Source organism: Anser brachyrhynchus (genome assembly GCF_964034855.1).
Source record: "Anser brachyrhynchus genome assembly, chromosome: 10".
NCBI classification, from domain to species: Eukaryota; Metazoa; Chordata; class Aves; order Anseriformes; family Anatidae; genus Anser; species Anser brachyrhynchus.
Genome location: NC_137705.1, coordinates 11,340,475 through 11,359,877, shown reverse-complemented (window position 1 = coordinate 11,359,877; position 19,403 = coordinate 11,340,475). Strand labels below are relative to the sequence as shown.

General features: G+C 48.1%; 1 long non-coding RNA gene across 1 annotated transcript in view; it reads left to right on the top strand.

Annotated features, from left to right (window-relative positions):
• Positions 1–992: 992 nt before the first annotated feature.
• Positions 993–19,403, top strand: part of LOC308200348 — a 61,785-nt gene continuing 43,374 nt past the window's right edge. The window contains exons 1-3 of the long non-coding RNA XR_013955551.1: positions 993–2,107; positions 2,425–2,589; positions 11,498–11,736. This is a non-coding gene — a long non-coding RNA (uncharacterized lncRNA). The remainder of the gene's footprint in view (positions 2,108–2,424; positions 2,590–11,497; positions 11,737–19,403) is intronic.

The window sequence follows — 19,403 nt, the reverse complement described above, 5'->3', positions numbered from 1 at the left end:
CTCCCTACAAGACAGTCAGCAAAGCAAAATATCAGAATTCAGATGTGGCTTCCTCAAATTCAAAGCAGTACGAGATGTGGAACAGATTACAGGCTGGATCACACAAGCCACAAACCACATTAAAAGTATAGGAACTACAATAGGTATTCTGCTCTCACACTTAAACACAATCCTGAATGAAAGGATTTCCCCTGCCTCCAGCCCTTCTCCCCCGAAAAAAAAAAGGATTTCTGTCTCCAGAAAATGCAATCCAGTTACATGAAGCACCTTGGGTACTGTGAGCATCTTTGCATAACAATGTCACGTCAAACAAATTCCTGCCTGCTCCTCGTCTGCTGCCTGATGTATTGTGCCCCCAAACAGTTTTGACTACCTGCCACCTCCGAAACACCTGATGGCTATGGAATCAGCCATCGCAGAAGCAGCTGTGAAATGAAAAGTAAAACGGGGTGAGAGAAGGAGGGGAGAAGCCAACCGACCTGGTGCTGATGCTGGGAGGGTGGAGGGGAGAGAAAGGCCATCTGGGAATGGGTTTTGTCCTCCTGTGCCCAGCTGAAGAACGGTGTCTCTCAAGGGCCATACTGATGAGCATGGAAGGGCTTTCAGATTATTAATGATTGTTAATTGGTTTGGTAGCAATACTGGTCAGCACTTTCTGAGAGGGAGGATTTGCTCTCCTCTAGAGACTATAGTGCTCCCCCAGCTGCGGTCCCACTGCATGTGTGTGGAGGGGTGGGAGGAGGACAAAGAGGATATTTTGGTACTGAACGCCAGATGCTCAGGCACCAGGATGGCTCTGGCAGCACCCGCGTCCTCCTGGGTGCTGCGCTGGCTCCCTGGGAGACGGGGAATCAGGGTTCCCAGCATCTCCAGTGCAGACGTAATTAAAGCCTTGCCTGCCTGCCACAGAGCATATGGGACAAGTTAGCAGAGTAATTAAATTTTGCAAAGTGAGTCTTTGCTGGAAAGCTGGAGGGTGGGTCGGTGGGAGGCAGGGGGAGCAGTGGCACTGCCCCTCACCTCCCCGGGTCCTCGCTCCAAATGGCTCCTCGCACCACAAGCTGAGAAAATAATTAGGCGGTGGCTCATTTGCATTGTTTATTGAGTTCGTACGTATGAAAAGATACTGAGGAAGCTGGTCAGACTGTACAGATGCTATAGGTGCGAAAGGAGAACATTTGTAGGTGTGTGGGGAAATGATGAGAAGGGCTTCTGAGCAGAAAGGCGGATGTGGGGGAAGGGAGAGTAGGAGGGGCAGAGAGGTAGAGAAGGGAGTGGGAAGAAAAGTCCTATTCCTGCAGACGTGGGTGAAATAGGTGTAGTGCACGGTAAAATTGCCAATTAGTGGAGTTGCAGGAGGATGGAAACTGCTCATGAGTTGCAGTCAGTGAGTGTCAGTGGTGAAGAGAAGCAGGGAGGGGGCGGAGGCAGGCAGGAAGGGTTGGCTCACAGATTTCAGGATGGGATGTGTCCTTGCTTGGCTAGGTGAGACTTTCTGAGACAAAACCTTTGGACATTAACCTTCCATTTTGTCATAGTCTGTTACATTAGAGTGAGAAAAAGGGACTGATTTTTTTTTTGAAGAATATAAAGGGTTAAATTATTCACTTTGAACAAAACTTCTTTCAGGGTTGAATGAGTTATTTCCAGTTGCTCCAGGCTGAATGTTGTTTTATTTTGCTTCCCCCCCCCAAAGTTGAGATTTTCCTCAAGTCCCAACTTATGTGTCATTCTCCTTTCCTTCTACACATCTCTTGGTTCACCTATCGAATCTCGTATTCGCACAGCATTGTGTTTTGTTGCTTCTTATAAAAGGGTCCATTCTCATAAACCCCCAGCCTCACGCAGCGACGATTGTCGCGGTTATTAATAAGTGTAATGGCTTTCTCTCTTCCCGAGGACACATCTATAATGACCTACCCTTTCCCCTCTGTTCAAGATGCTTGTGGAGCAAATTGCAGGTTGGGAAGGCTGGAGAATAGTGACCAACCACTGACCTCTCTGACACGGTCACTGGCTCCGAAGCTTTCCTTTGGGGCCGTGGCGAGGGAAGGGGGTTTTCACCAGCAGCTTCCGCGCTGGTGGGCCACAGCGTTCCCTATTCATGGTAAGCACGTGGCAGCTTCCGAATAGCGCAGGCAGCTGTGTTTGAAGAAGTGCTCCCTAATTACCCTCCCGCTTGATGAGCGTGACAGCCCATTGTGCTGGCCCCAGCTGTATGGCTGCCGCTCTCCCCATGTCCCGATGTCCCTTGCAAGCCAAACCGGGCACTGGGACATGCTCCTCCGGCAGCCCCTTCCACCCCGCAAGGCACTGCCCCACGTATGTGCTGCTGGATGCACGGGCATGAACGTGCCCCTCTAAAAGGGGCTTGAATCTTAGTGCTGGGGGTGTCACTGATCAATAATTTTGCTTTTTTTGCAGGTATAATCATTGGGAGGGGTGACCACGGATGTTTGCACGGAGGCTTTTTTGGATGAGGAAACCTGGAGTTTTGGCACCTTGCTTGTGCAAAGCTGAAGTTCATCGTTTCCCAGGGAGTCATCCTGGAGCACTGCCTCACCTGCAGAACCTGAGCATGGCATTGCTGTGAGTGTTCTGGGTTGTGCAACACAGCTGGGCGGTGCAAGGGAAGGGAGAGGGGGTTGGACCAGGGCTTTGCATCTGGAAAGTCCTCCTGAAGTATAGACTCCTCAGAACTGCTAAAGTGTAGGAAAAATACGTCCAAGACAGCAATGATTATTTGGTGCATTGGAAAAAATGCTCTACCATATTGTTCATGGGACTCAGAATCGCCACAGCTAGTCCAGAGTGATAAACCCACTACAGACAGGTGAACCCCTTTTACCTTCTGAGAATGCTGATGAGGGAGAAGCAGGGCTATAAGGGAGTGAGTGATGCCAAAAAATGGAGTCACAGCAATCTGTGCCACTCCTTTTCTGGAGATCCCTCCTTTCAGCTGGAGAGGTAGCTGTGACTGCTGTGACTAAGAGTGAATTTCCAATTCTCCCCCTGACAAAACATTTTTTCATTGAGGAAAAGAAATACACCTCTCAAAAATACTCCTGAGGGAAAAAAAAAAAAGACATTGGAAGTTTTTTTTTGTGTGTGTGTGTGTGGTGGAAAGTTCAGGAGGTTTCAGTGTTATTCTCTCTTCATTTCTAATTAGAAGTTATAGACTGGAGACTCCCCATAAGTCATTAAAACTCCTACAGTTTGCATCGATTCTTCCAAAAAAAAAAAGGTGTTTCCCAAAGGGTTATCTCATCTTTTGGAAATGTTTCCCTTGGTAGTTTCTCTTGCCTCTCCTGGCAGCTGCTCTGTTATCTAATTGCTCATCAAGAGCAAAGCCTCCCCTGCACCTCCTCTCAGCTGGCTGGGTTGTGGTTTAAGGTTATTGGTTTTGTAAGTGTGCAGTGGTGGTGGATGCTTTGGAGATCTGAGGGAAGCAGGGATCCAGATCTTGGTTGCTTCTCCAAACTTCCTGGCCTCCAGAGACTCTCTGGGTGGAGTCCAGGGGTTGCCCTGGCCATCTGGGGTACAAATGGGACCAAAATCCACAAAAAAACATGGATTTTCCATGTCTATGGTGAGAGCAAGGTGGGTTTTCAGCCAGTTTATGTGCCACACCCAGATAAGCTCTGCCACATGTTGGGAAATCCAAGTGTGTTTTTGGGACTGGTTTTTCAAGGGGACTGTACCCATGTGCAGAGAGGAACAGGGACTTGCAGAGGCTGGAAAGTTGTTCTTGCTGCTCTCCATTAGCACTTGTGTGTACCTGGGAATGAAGGTAAAGGCTGTCAGGTGGCTGCTGGCTGTGGCAGGGCACTTGGTTAGGGAATGGCACTGTTCCCTGTCCTCCCCATGCCCAGCTCTGTCCCAGTTATGGTCTCAGCAGCACTTTTTATATGACATGTCCGTGCCTCTAAAGACATGGCTGAGATGGTGCTGCTTGAGATACTCACATCCACAGAGCTCCCAGTTTCCCCTTTGCTTGCCATGGATGGCAGAAACTTTATTTGCACTTTGCTCTGCAACATCCCAGCCAGGCAAGTGCAGCAGTGAGAGAGGGAGAGTGGAGAAGAAATATGTAACTAGGTCAGTTTGCTCCACATTGCAGCTTCATCCCTTACCCAGGGAGGAGTTGTGGTCTTTGCCCGCCTCTCGCTGTTCCCATTCAGTCACTTGATGGGGTTTCTAGCTACTTTGAGCCTACAACCTTCAGATCAAGATATTTTTTTTTTTAAACTTGGCTTCCACGTTCGACTCTGCTTCTTTCAACCTGTGTTCAGAGGCTCACAGTGGAAGGAACCTTTTGCTGTACTTAATTGTAAAAGTTCCTTCCCTATAAAAGTCTTGGCAAACTGGGCTGGCTCAGCGGTTAGTGCTTTGCTCTCCTCCTTGCAGGGGCAAAGTTCAGTTGCTTAGCGTCTGGCTGCCTGTTCCCTTGTCCAAGAAGGAGTTTTTAATCACAGTAGGACTAGATGGTTTGGCTTATTCACAGCAGGGCTACAACGCCAATTGCCATTAGGTCTCTTGTTCAGATATGGTCTGTATTGTTAGTGAGGTTTTAACTGTTCTGTGAGCAGAGTGTGATGAGTTGTTGGGCTCAGCCTGTGTGCCAGGGGCTGCGTGTACCCTGCAATGAGCACCACCTGAAATCCTGTTCCCCTTTCTGCACCCCTTTCCCCTGATTTTGGTAATCACCAGACACCAATGTATGCATGGGGAGGTTGAGGTCAAGCCCACGCTGATGCCCTTGGAGGCAGAGGGATGCAGCCAGGGAATGGTGGGTCACCCATGTGCATCCAGAGGCAGAGACCATCCCCAGCACCATTCTGCCTCTTCAGACTGAAGCTAGAGAGAGGTGCCCAGCAAGGCTGCCTTGGCTTTGGAAACACTGCTGGTTTGGTATCGCTAACACCAATATGAAAGCAGATAGAGATGCCGCATATGGGCCATCGGTAAGCAACGTGTTAATTATAGGGATGCAATTATATACACAATTATATATGCATTACTTACTCCAGGCTAGGTCCTGCCTGCTGGCAAGCAGCACCAGCATTGCATCGTCCTCCCTGCAGGTCGGAGGGCTGCAGGCAGGGACCACGTGCAGGGACGTCCTCGGGCCAGGCGGTCTGTGTGTGCCCATGCCCATGCAGGGAAGCTTTTTCTTTTGTTGGGACTGGATCTGAAAGAAAAACACAACGAGGGGTGGGGTAAGGCACCAGGGATCATCTGAAAGAGGGGCTCTGCTCAGCAAGTATTAGTGAGCATTTTAGAAACAAAACTGATTTTTTTTGCTTTTGTTGTTCTTAATGAATCTTGTACTATTCAGGCTCAGACAGTATTTGCAAACCATGGGGAGAAAAAGATTTAAAAACAACAACAACAGAAGAGCATTAGTGGGAAATAATCTCATCAGCCCCAACTCTCCAGCAGCGCTAGAGACAGGAAAATGATGCCTTTTTATTAGCCTTATTGTCTTTAATTAAAGCATTCAGCAGAACCCTCTCATAATGGACTGCAAGTGAGGTCGGCAGCATCTGTAATAACACAATACAGGGTTCAATTAAGTTGTACTTTTGTAGCTTTTCATCTCCAGTTTAAACAAGCTAGTGATATATGCAGAATGATTACCTTTCCAAGCTGGGTGAAAAGGGAGGAGGCACAGGGGCTTGGGAAGACGAACCACTTGTTGCTCTATAACCGATGCTCAAAAAATACTCTGTTTCCCCATATGGTTTTCGTGCATTCATCCTGCTTGTAGGGTACCCCCTCATTGCCACCCAGCCAGGCTGGCTGCAATTTGGCTGCTATACTGCAGCCATTAGGTATAGTTTTCTATATCACAATCATGGATTTTGTGTGACTGTGGGTATCCACAGCAGGTTTCCTAGACCTGAACCTTTAAAAAATGTGTTTTTGATGGTTCCAGTACCTAAAGAACTCCAAACAAACAGGGGGATCAGAGGCAGCAGCAGAAAAGATCAGAGGTCCAGGTATAACCATTTAAGCTGAAAGACTGTGGATGATTGACAAGCAGTTGATATTTGCTGCTCCTTCTTTTCCCTGCTCTTTTGAATTATTGGTCATAAAACACCCTGCAGTCGCACTCTTGCTGTGTCAGAGAGAGAGAGAGAAGCCAAGAAAAAACCCACATGGCTAACACTTAACTTTATCTTCACCATTAAGTAATGCTAAATTAGAATGAAATCGCTCTGGTAATACAGGTGACAGCTATATGAAGACCAAATGAATTCCCTATGATCAGTGCCGTTAAAAGGAGCACACTGGCAGAATTCATGATGATGGGACACTTACTGTGTGCATAACTCATGCGCGCACACGGGAAACTCATGGTAAATCTGGCTGGCGTTTTATGTCAGGCTTTAAAAAAAAAAAAAGTGGCTTTTAAAGCTTCTGTTCGGATTCTCATCTCTCCAGCCCCGATGTAAATCTGCAGTAACGTAATTGCACTGCTAACCTGCCACGGGGGAGAGGACGAGATGGGAATGGAAAGCAGGATCTTTCCCGAGGCTTCTGGGCAGAGATGCTAGGCGCTGCCATGGGAGCCTCCAGCTCTCACCTTGGGGCTGCTGCCGCCTGGAGATGCTCCTTCACCCCCTCAGCATTGGTGGCTGTGCTCCACCGAGAGCAGTGGCGGCTTGCCGCAGCAGCTAGCTCCTTGCACACACCCCAGATGCTGTAACCTTGCCATGAAGTACCTGCGGCACTGCTTCTGTGACACTGCTGCTATTGATTGCTGAAGCCTTGTATGAAAAAGCAGGTTGAGCTGTGCGTTATCTTGGGCATGGCTGTCCCCGCAGTGATGCCGGGGCTGTGTCGCTTTTTGCTGTCACGGTGTGAGAGGTGGTTAGCTGAGCAGTTTCTGTGCCTATGTGGCTTTAGTGCATGGACTTTCCTCGCAGGGCTGGTGTTAGTGTCCCCATGTTGATGGCAGAGGATGGTGCTTTGAGGGAGGTAAAGCCGAGGTCCCCTTCCCCGTGCTTGCTGTCATGCTGCGGTACCCCATGCTGGCACGCTTTGTCACACAGAGCCTCTACCCTCCATGTACAGGCAAAAATTACAGAGAGATAATTACCTTCTGCCTCCTCGCAGCCCAGTTTTACCCGAATACTGTTCATTTCAGTATTTTTACTGTCTCTCATGTAGTGCAGCTATGCGCTGTTAAACAGCTGTTCAGCTCCACCCTAGAAAAATAGCTTCAATAAAGTGCATTTCCCATACAGGTCATATATTGGTTAATTCATCCTTTTGGGAGAACTTCCAGACAGGAAATGTGGAGGCAGAGGAAACTGTCCCGGCAGAGCACAACAACTTCTAAATTAAATCCAATCCCGGCTCCCACTACCTGCCATTGTTACTGACATGGAAAGAGAAAGCAAAGGGCTGAATTTCGCCTGGCTGCTGTGTCACTGCCACGGCTCCATCCCGCGGGGCAGCTGTCCCCTGCAGAAGATGGGTTGAGGTTTGAATGGTAACTTAACTTCTGTGATTCAACAGCCAGTCTGTATTTTTTTTTTTTTGCTAAATACTATTATTCTCTATTATTGTATGCCTTTGCCATATTCTGCCTGAATAAGTAGAGGGGTAACCTGATGTGCCAGGCTCCCTTCATCCATGATGTTGAAGATTTATTTTTTGGAAAGGAAAAACACACTGGAGCTTACTACAGGCTGAACCAGCTCTGATAGGTTTTATAGTTGGAGGAGGCACCGAAGGGACCGCCTCTGCCTATTCCCCTCGGCTCACGTACTCCACCAAACCTGTTTGGGCTTGTGGATGTAATTTTGTATGGTCATGGCAGAAGCCACTTCTGCGCAGACCCGGTTTGCCATGTGCTCCACATGGCTTTGCTATTATTGCCCCCTGACTGCTTCTGAGACAATTTCTTGCCCATTAAAATGCAGTTATGGCCTGGAAAGTGATAGTGTAAGAATGGCTTATCAGTGCTCCGTAGCTATTTGCTCTAATCATCCGTACCAAAGGCCCGAGAATGCTCCCAGAGAAGCCAATAAGACTTTTTCCATTGACTTCAAAGGCAGCAGAGAGCAATTTAGCTGCTGCCACCAGACAAAGCAGGTTAGGCTACAGCTGGTACTTCCACAGCTAACTTGGCTCTGAAATCCTGACAATCTAAATGTATTTCTGCTACATGGGATGTTTAAAAATAGACAAGACAAAGTAGCAGGGAAAACAGATTGCTGGGAATATTCCTTCCCTGGTAGGAGAAATGGACTAGCTGAACCTAGCAGGGCTTTTCCATCTCAAGTGTGTATGAGCCTATGATTTCTGTCAGCAAACTAAGCACTTCTGAGCCAGAGGCAGCACAGAAAGCCGCTAAAAGCAATTTAGAGGTGCTGGTATCATAATTTTTCAATCCAAGAGGAACTTCTGTTTTTTGCATATATCGTAGGGCTCAGGAAGATTCCCCTGAATCCAGGGAGACGTGGTGCCTGCGCGGAGACGATCCCACGGACACAACCCATAAGTCATAATAATGCGAGGGTCTTGGTAGGGCTGTCCTCCCAGCTGCCTCCTGGGAGGGGGATATTGAGTGCATGATGTTGGAGAAGATCAAAGAGACATCTACCGCTAATAAATCACCAATAATGGGTGACTTTGAGTGCCCACATATAAGGAGGCCAGCGATGCTTAGTGAATCAATGTCTCGATACTTTAAATTATCCTCGGAACAGTTACTTTGAAGGCATGCAAGACAAGTTTTTTTCGATTTTGCCTTCAGTAGCATGGAGGATGTGGTTCAAGACAAATGGCCTCCTACGCACTAGTGATCGTAGCAAAACCGTGTCTGTCACCCTCACGGACTGCATCAAAACTTGGTCAGGAACTCGGTTCTGTGGAAAGGAGAAGTTAAAAGAAATAGAAGAGTAATAAATGAGAATTAAAGCCGACCCCCTCAGACTATATATAAAGACAGTTTACTCGTCCCATGTATACTCCCAGAGGAAAGCCAGGCCTGTGTAAATGGCAGAGAGGAGAGACATTTAAGCTGAATAAATAATTTTCACTAAAAGTGGAACCAGTGCAGGACAGCCCCATGGAAAGAGCAGAGCCCCGGCAGGGCTGGGGCAGATGGAGGGCTCTCTGCTCTCCTTGCAGCATGGGATTCAGTATGGAGAAATGCCCTGCCTGCAACTTGGGGATGCCCAGTAATTCCGGTGGGAATGGCAGAGGAAGGTGTGTCTGGTGAACGCCGGCTGCTTTCCCCGTGCATCCCCGCACCCAGGCTGGGACCCGCGGTGGGGAGGAAAGTCTCAGCTCCTTGCGATGCTCGGCTGGCGCATTGAGCTGGGCTCAATACGAACCTGAGCGTTTCATTAGCCAGGTTTTCCACCCTGGAGGAGAAGCTATGGCTGCATTGACCTTAATGCGAAATTAAAGCCATTTAAGCAGGTAACAGCCAGACAGCTGGGTGCAACCATGCGATGGAGGCGTTTGTCTCTATTTACAGACAAGCTGTGTATGTGTTTCCATTTCGCTCAACTTTTGCTGCTTGTTTATTTAGCTAATAAGAGCCAGCAATCTGCCTCGCACAGCCGTGCAAACAGCAGAGCAGAGTGTGCCCGAAGAAGGGCTTTTGTTAAACACTTGCTGGCCTTATGGCACCGGCTGTGGCTCACCTGCTGCAGGAGGGAGCTGGAGGGAAGGCACTTTAACAAAGCTTTTGCTCAGGTGGGGCATGTCCTGTCTCTCTCCATCAGTCTGGTTCAGGACTGATGTGTTCCCATCCCTGGGATGGGGCTGCATCATTGCTGACAGAGTTCCCTGCATCCCACATCCATCTAGACACTGATGGCAGCTGGACCAGCATTGCCACCATGTCCATGTGTCTGTCCCTCAGACGACAGACAGGAGGAGGTCACCAGACCTCTCTGGCTGTGTCCGTGCTTTAGAGAAAGAAAGGAGATTAGATCTAATCACAGAAGGGTGCAGAAAGGACAGCTGCTGCAAAACCTCTCCCTCATCCATCCCTACAGGGGGACCGATGTTGCATTTCGGGAAAATGCTGTGCCACTGTCTTGTCTTCTGCTGCTGCACCCAGCAGTCTTTTCTGATTTTTTTAAGCATTAGTCTGACTGCCTCCTGCTTTTACCAGCCAGCCTTAGGTGTCCCAGATGCTGCTTGGGAGTGAAACACAGCTGCTGCCTTTGTGAGTTATCCATCTTCTCCTTTCGTGGCGAAGACATTGATCTCCAGCAACAAGGGGCCTGTCCTGCCATGGCCTCGTGCTGCAGGCATGTGCTAAGCAAAGACCCTGTGGGTGTCTGAATGGCTTGGCCTCGGTGTGTAATTCTCAGCACTCTCACAGGGTTCCCCTTTTTACAGAAGAGGTCTTCCCAACAAGCTCGTCAAGACGTCTGCCTTCTCTTTCCCAGCCCCTTCGCTGCTGGTATCTGGATCATTTCTCCCCCCGGTGCTCCGAGCACCTTCCTGTGGTGCGGGGGGCTTGGGTGGTAAATGAAAGAGGGCAGAGAAGGAACCTCCTTGGGAGCTCTGAAATTAAACTGGGAAATCAGCAGGGAACTTCACCCGTGGGCCCTGACCTAGGGCCTGCTGTGGAGGCAGAAGTCTTGTGGAAAATACCGTCTATAGCCTTTAGACTGGGTCCCTGTTTACTAAGGAATGCATTAGGGACCAAATCCCCACCATACTAGGTGTTACACCAATACAGAACAAGAAATGACATGCACCCATCACTTCTTGCCTGTATACACACGAAATCAGAGGCCTTGGGACCTTAAGTCCAGCTGTCTGCTATGAATGCACAGGTCTTTTAGAGCACAAAGGAGCCAATGCTACCTAGTTCATCCTGTGCTTAGCTGCTAATTAGGAGTTTTTAGGATGCACAATGTGAGGTGTTACCAATTAGCTCAATTGTGGACCAAGACCAGAGCTGTTATTTGCTTTGTCACAGCAATTGAAAGCCAAATAAACAAATACTAGTGTCTTTTTCCCCTGTGTTTTAGAACAGCCGTGAAACAAAATAATAATTTCATTGTCTACTTTTCAAAACTCTACATTTAAAGCAGATCATAAAAATCCCCACATGGTTTATTTTGTGTAATTACTAAAAAAATAAGGCTTTGAATCCCAGAAGAAAAACTATATGTTACTTAAAAAAAAAAAAAGAAACCAGCAAAACAAAACAAACACACACACACGAAACCAAACACACACACAAGAAAAATAAAGAAGGCAGATGAATGAGCAAAATATGCTAGAGTTTGTCCTTCTGTTGTTTATGATCGGGAGTTTTGAAGGAGGCTATGGGAGACAAGTGCTTGAAGCCCACATGACTTCAGGGGGTCTTAGTACCTTTTTTCTGTGGCTCTACTAAAACTGAGTGTCAAAAAACCAACCAACCAAAAACTGTTTGCAGAGAAATAGAAGAAATTTAAAGCTTTTTTTTTTTTTTTAAACTCTCTTCAACTTTGGATTTTGTTTTCAGTTTTCCCAGGAAGCCACCTACCATACAGCTTGGGATAGCTTGCTTGTGCTGTAAACTCTTCTGACAGCCTGGGCCCTCAGAGGCTCTGCTCAGCAGGAGGAGTGAACGACTGCAAGGACAGGAGCCGTGATTGTGGGCATGAGGTGAAGCAGGAAAAAGCAAAGTGAAGTATCTCAAATGCTGGACAGAGGATTGTTGCTGGAGCTGAAGCTGTGGGATGACTAACATAGATTTCACAGGTTTGCCCCTCTTTTCTGTGAGCCCTTTTTTCCTTCATCTTGGTATTTCTAACATGAGATAAAAGGAAACAAATGAAAATACAAATGTCCAGGTGTCCTCCTGTCAGGCAGTGGTAAGCCCGCAGAAGTGGGTGAGCTCTCAGCTTTCAACAGTTCTCTTCAAAGGTTACATCTAATTAGGAGAATCCTGATTTTTGTCATCGATGATTTTAGCAAGTTGGTCTTCCAAGGCATCAAAGAAGTCCAGCTGGGAACCCATATGGGAAAAATATATATATATATTTATATATATGCTATAAACATGTTATCCCTAGAAAACTTGTACATAGTATGTGTGAGCTCACTCTATACACCTACTCTTCGCCACAACCTGATTTTAGACATTGCATGACAGATAGGCCCACTGATACCTGTCAGTATTTCTATATGGAGCCTACTTGGAGTTCTCTGCAAGGTTGTTCATGCTCTCTTTGAGAGGGAAAACTTTTTTCCTGGTCTTTCCCTAACTTTTTTTTTTTGCCCATAGCTCTTTCATCACTAATTTCCTCCATGGATGGAGGATCAAATTCACCCTTCTCTGGTTACTTGTAAAATGCAAGCCAGGAACTTGCAGACTGTCTCCATGGGCTTCCTTTAAAGCCCTGGCAGTGGCAATATTGGCATATCCAAGATTCAGTGTTTTATTGGGCTGAGTTGCAACACAATTTAATTGCCAGCAGATATGTAGCACATATGGGGTGGTGGTGGTGTAATTTACAAAGGTATTGGAACCCAGTTTTGGGTAGGTACCTGTATCTTCAGAAACACGGGCTGGGGGAAGGGGATAGGTCTGTGTCTTCTGCCACTTCTGCTGTACGTGGACAAACAGGAGGCACAGTGGTGCACCCTGGCATTGGGAAATGCTTGTTCCTTAGCTGAGGTGAAGCTAAGTCTATAGGCATGTGCAATTTAGCTGGTCCAGGGGTGTTAAAAGGATGGCAAATCTGTATTTTAATCCTGCCTCGAGGTTTTTCATGGGGAGAGGGATGTACGTGCTGCTAGCACTGCATGAATGTGCATCCAGGTCTCAGGCCAGGTGAATTCCAGGCAGGTACTGATGTGCTCCAAGCTGAGATTGCTGACTTCTGAAAGTGGGTGTCCCCAGCCCACGAGAGATGCTGTTACATTGCTGGCTGGGTGCTCTCCTTGATAAAACTGCTTCCCCTCACTTCCTACATTCATTCACTTGTCAAGAGCAGAGACTTGTTTCAACACTGTGGATTCTAAATTTTCTCTGATGTAATTATTGTTTGACACTGCAGCCCTTCCAAGAACCTTACATAAGGAAAGAGAAAGAATTAAATATGAGAGAAGTTTAAAAATAAAACTATTAAAAGGAGACAGAAGCTGTTTTGTGAGCAGCAGGAATGATGTGGTGCCTCTGGGAGAGGATATGCTGAGCCAAAGGAGATGTTCTGCTTTTAGGCAGTGCCTTTCATTATATTTCAGTGAAGTTCTGTGCTTTTCTGAAGTTCTTAGGTGCGGCGCTTTTAGAAATGAGCCTGTTCTTTCTCTTTGCTCTTGCAAAAAACCATGACTTTCATACCATTCCCCAAGCCAATCTCCCTTTACAGAATGTGCAGCCAAAATTTCCCTTCCCTAATTAAGCTAGAATGGTTTTTGAAGAAGTTTTAGCCTCAGAGAACATCAAATTTAGCTCTTAGCCTGGAGCCAAGCTCTGGGCTAAAGAACACATGTCATTTTAGGAATTCATGCAGATGCACCTTGACATCTGGGATGTGATATATTGCCTGCACACTTCCCCACTGAGGCACCAAGCAGCAGTGGGCACTGCTGATGCTGCAGGTGGAGCACAAAGAGTTTTTGTCATTCATCCCAACACGTTTGTCCCAGCCATGTAAAGAATTGCAGGAGATTTCTTTGACACATGCAAGCCTCTTCTGTTGGTATTTGTTGGTGTGATAACTTAATTGCCTCATTTCTCTTCTGGGTTGCTTCTGAGAGTAGCATAAAGCAGCGTTTCCTAAGTTGTGACCTGTAAAGAATGGACTTCTCCGGTGAACATTTGTTTCCTGTGGCTAGTTCCTCTCTAGTGTTAAAAGGCAGCCAAAAATATGCAACACGTAGCTTTTTCTAGTGTGATTTTGGAATGGCCTTAGCAGAATCTGTTTTACAGATTTCTGATGAAATTCAGGTATGGAGAGCAGGGCTTGAAGGGGCCTTCAGAGGTCATCTGCCTCAAGCCAGGATCAGCCAGGTTTCTATTTTCTAACAAGCCTCCAGCGCTGATCATTCCACCCCCAGAAGCAGTAAGTTCAGTGTCCGGCTCTGTCTGTTGTAAGGACCTCTCCTGCAGGTAGATTCAATATCCCTCGAAGCTAATTACCTGCGACTAGGTGTCTAGCCTAAGCTAAGCAGATGAACTTTGTTCCTTTGCTTCACTTCCAGAAAGCAATGGATTTTACCCTTCTTTAAATGCCCCGGGTGGGATCAAGCCCTCTCTGAACATTTTTCTCTCTGCAGCGACTGTAGAAAAAGTCTGGCGGTCTGCATTAGGCGAGAATAGATGAACATGCACTGAACGCCTCATTTACTTCACGTCCCTTTTTTTATTCATGGCTTGGGCACTCAACATCTGAGGCATCAGTATCACAGCACTGAGATCCTCAGTGTGTTCTTGAACTTTCTTTTCTACACAGCTATGACGACTCACTTTTTCTGTGTTGTATGTGATGATGTTTGGAAGAGGCATAGAACAGTGATGGGGGAGATGGGTCCATGGCGATGCCTTCCTCATAACCTAGTCCAAGCTAAATAAAGGTAAAGCCTTGACAAGCCACACACACACATACTGTCCAGAACATCTCTGGGAATAACTGGATCTGGGAAGGAGATGACTTTGAAATGCTAAAACATCAACAATTCACTCCAGCCATCTCATTACAAGCCCATTCAGAACCAAAGCAGAATCAGTGATGTGAAGCTTGGGTATTCTGAGTCCTTGAGATTATTTTTTTTTTGAGAAACTGTCTGTTGTCCAAAAATTATTTGTAGAAAATACTGTGAGAATAGTTTATACTAGCAATAGCTTGTAGAAAACTGTAAACAGCTGGGAGATCATTCCTGAACAGGAGAAATACATTATTTGCTATGACTTACTACCTTAGCTCTGGTAGCTGCATTGCTTTCTTTCTTTTTTTTTTTTTTTTTTTTTTGGAAAGAACTTAATCAACAAAGAAAACATATTTTCCCTCTGGGTTAAAAAAAACTCCTGTAATTGCACAGCTCCACTGGTTTTTAATCCAGTCTGTGCGCCCACAGTGAGGGGTCTTTTTTTTGTTCGTTCGTTCGTTTGTGGTTTTTTGGTTGTTGTTACTGTTGTTGTTGCTGCTTTCTGGCTGAATACCAGTATCTGCAAGGTTCATGGAAAACCTTTGCTCTTGAGCTACAGAGCACCGTAACTTTTGTAGTTACACAGAGGCTGACTTGAGCCAACAGGCAGTGGGGCATCATGCCAAATTCTGCAGAAAATAAGCTTTCACCTATTGGAATGCCATGTATATTTTCTAGCCATTCTGTAAAGAAAGCCATCTGAAGGCAAAGTGAGGCTGGCTTGATTTCCTGAACTGCCTCTCAAGAGGCAGGAAGAACAGGAAGGATGAACGATCTGCACTTCTTTACTCTGAAAGCTGCCAAGGTGCCAGCCAGCTACCAGCTAAGTAGCCATGCTGTCCTGTGCTCGACTCTCCTTTTTGTCAGAGAGCTCCAGCTACTCTCCAGATGTGGCAGAAGTTTACAGTTACGTGTGGGACGTCAATACTGTATTTAGAAGTGCTATTTTTCAAATTGACAAAGTCCGAAGAGCTTCCTCATTAAGTGCTGCATGAACTCAGCACAGGAGCCCTGCTGGTTTAAGCAGCAAGAAGTTTTCACCCCCCCCAAGACAGCTGGGCATGGAGGAGCCGAGCTGTCAGGTCTCACTTCATCTAAGATGACCCTGGTAGGGGTCCATACAGAGTCACACTGGAGTCACTTAGTGCCCCCGATGGTTGTAACCCACACACCAAAATGCTCTTGTAGCAGTGGATGAGCACAAGAGAAGCTCAGGACAACCCTGTCCTACTGTTTCTCTTTACCAACCAGTTTCTAAAGTGAGGGTGCAGATAGTATTTTTGCCCCTGCACCCATAAATGGTGGAAGTTTTCTCCTGAAATCTCTTAGAGTGCCATTTTTGTTCTGCCTTGCTCATGACTTCAAGGCTTTGGATTTTTTCTTTCTCTTAACTTAGCTACCAATCAGCCACTCTCCAGCTGCAGTAATAACGTGTGGGATGGCAGTTGCCTCCAGTGGCTGTTTAAATTAAACACAGATCTACCGAATAGACACCGAGTGCCAAGAGATCCCTTTTGGGAGAAGGTGAGAGGAGGAACTGCTTTCCAGTTAACATTGCCGATGTGTTTCTGAAGCTAAGGACAACACCTTTCTGACTCCAGGACATTATTAATGTCTTTCTCTAACAGAACATGTGTTCTGAAAACCTGTAGCTGTGTCACCTTCAAGCTGTCATTTCAGGGGGATATTGCGAGCAAGGTACAGCCAGCCCAGCTTACGATTTGCATGGGAGACATCCGAGACACCACAGGTAATTCAGCTGATGTTACGTCCTCCCTGGAGGCAAGGCTGACTCCAGGCCCAGCAAAGTGCCAGCCAGCACATCGCACATGTCTGCAGGTGAAGCCAAGCAACCTCATGGGTGGTGCACAGCCATGGAAGACTCTAGGAAGCATTTGCTTGAAGCTGCATTTATAAATACAGCCAAGTTGTGCCTGTGACCCCCCTGGGTATGTGCAATTTGTGATGTAGGTGTGAGCTAGAGCATGTTGGGTCCCTGGAGCTGCCTGCTCTTGGTGCTGTCTGTGCCTTGCACTCAGAGCATCCCCTTGTGCTCAGGAAGAGCTGTGTCGTGTGTCTGGTGGTGGACAGGGCTGCGGTGTGCCTGCCTACATCCCGTGTGCTGGTGTTTGGCCTGCACATTGCTGCTAAGCTTACCTGTACAGAGATCTCTTCCAGCCTTGGCACAGACAGGGAGTGGATTTGTATTTCACAGCTAAAATAGGTATTGCCTTCCTTAAGTTGCCTGTGTGTCCGCTGTCTTGTAACCGAGGGTTATGGGCTGTGTTTACGAGTTATACTTAGACTCTTCTAAAGCTTTGGTCAGCCTTGGAGACTCAGCTTCAGTTCGAAAATGGGTGCAACTGGGCTGTTAGCCAGGTGCTGGAGGCTGTTTCAATGCAGAGATTTATGGTGAGCTGGGGGAGGCTCAGCAGGGGACATGGCTGGGGGTGAGATGTCCCTGGAGGGAGCAGAAGACACATTCTGCAGCCCTTGTTGTTCAGGCCACCACCATCTCCTCTCCTGGCCTGTGCTAAGAGCAGCGAGCATCAGTTGAATCTGCTCTCCCACACTCCCATACTACTCCCTCCATGCACGCCTTACCCCTGCCCTGCTGGGGTGGCCCCACCGCTTTATCCAGCCCTCGGGATGCTGACTGCAGCAGCATTTCCCAGCCTGGACCCAAGGGGTTAAGGTAGGATGTTAACTTCAGAGCTGGGCGGGAAGGGGATCTGAGCAGTGCGGGTCATGGACGTCCTCGCGGGCAGCTCCCTTCTCTCCATGCTGCCAAGAGCAGATGTGGCGTAAAAGCTTCCTCTCAGAGAGGGCATGATTAATCTCTGCTTCTTAGAGGATGACAAATATATTATATTCGCCGACATGCACACGCATTCTCTTCGCCTGACAGGTGACCCCTGTCTTAATGCCAAGCGCGCGAGGTCCAGCTCTGTAAACGAAGAGGAGAGCTTTGCAAGCTCATTAATGCTTTGAAGTCACTCATTAGAAGCAGATTCCTCTGGAGCTGGCAAGCGCAACACCCTTTGTGAGCACGGCTTCGTTTGATACTAATGCGGGTGCTGCAGCTGGAGGCATCCGGGGATGCTGGGCTGCGATCCTGCACACACGGACCCGCACAGCGTGTTGCTGTGGCTATAATGGGAAGAGCAAAGGGAAGCAGTTGCTGTCCCCTCTTGGCACTGAAAGGGGTGAATTTCCTCCTGGCAGGGTTTTTGTGTGTGGGTGGATTAACCCATTCCCCTGCTGAGCTGAGGACCTGCAGCACCCTGCAGCAGGATACCTGGGGTCTAAAGAGACCCCAGCAAGGCGATACAGACTGCATCATCTCTGGAGGCCAGGGTGTCCCCTCAAGGGACCCTTTTCTGAGAGCTGGAAACACCCCATTTTCTGGTCAGTGCCTCTCACCCCTGCGCCCGCTGGCTGCAAGCCCTCCGAGCAGCTCAGGCACCCCCAAGCACGTTTGTTAGCAGTCCCTGGGGAAGCGAGGAGGGAATTGCTCAGCTCCAAGCAGGGCAGACCCAACAAGCACCATCCCCTTTACCTCCACAGAGACACCCCCTTTTGGGCCTGGGATGTGTCCCCAAACATTTTGCTTTACTGGAGCCAAAAGAAAGGTCTCCCACAAACTGTCGGACCAGCCTGGGGATGTCCCCAGGGGGGGAGTCTGCATCTTCCCAGCCCTTCCCATGGCGGAGGAGGCTCCAGCGTGTCTTCAGCAGGTGGGATCCTCCTGTGAAAAGGTCTGGCCAGGATTGTCTCTGTGGGCACCAGGGCTGGGGCTGTGCCAGCCCAGTGCAGGGATCTGGGATGTCTGGGAATCCCCTGGGAGGGAGAAAGACTGGGAACACATTGCAGTGTCCCACCAAAGCGACGGCAGTGCTGTGCAAAGGTGCAGGCCTGGGAAGGGAGAGTGGCTGAAACAGAGACAGAAAAGCATCAGGCTCCTGTGGCTTAAGGGCTAGAGACTTAGTGAATGCAGCCTTGCTTTGAGGCTGTGGGTTTGAATCCCATGTGATTCAGCAAAGAAAGATTTTGTTGTTGTTTTTGTTTGTTTTTCCTACAGAGCAAAGCAAAAGCACAAAAAGGTATAGCTCATCCCAAAGGGAAAGGGAGGACTCCCATGCCCCACAGTTTTTCCTGGCTAAACACTCCAGTCGAACCCCCAGTGCAGGCCAGAGGGGATAAGGAGCAGGACCCGAGGAGGAAGGATGATGCTTTAACTACTCGGTGGGTCTGGCTGAGCACTGGTAGGCTGGCAGAGCTGCCCCTGTCCCCCTGAGACACCCAGTGGGGTCAGGTTGACACCCCCCAGAGATGTCCCTCATGCCTGGCGGTGTTATCACTGATGTCTGTGGTCCTAGCATGAGGACCTGGCATGGCACATGGGTGCTGTGCCACTCTCCATGGCCATGAGAGCTGGCACTTCCCAGCGAGGTGTTTGGTTGGGGTGTGCCAGCTGGGCTGAGCAGAGGTTTGCTTCTTGGTGATGGAGCACCAGGACATGGGAGCAAAACTGTGACGTTTTGGAAAGTCCATGGGGTAGGAAAACATTTATTGTGGGGTACAAGGAAAGGGAGCGAGGAGGCTTTCTCACTGTGCCTTGCCAGAGGCCAGCTCACCAGGGAACTTAAAGAAGGCAGTGAGGAGGGGAAGATGTTTTGGGCTCGGGCAGTACCCCAGGCTGGGACCCTGATGGCTTGGCAGGGTGTGTGTCCTCCAGGGGGGACCTGGCAGGCCAGGGGGCAGCAGGCAGCCCA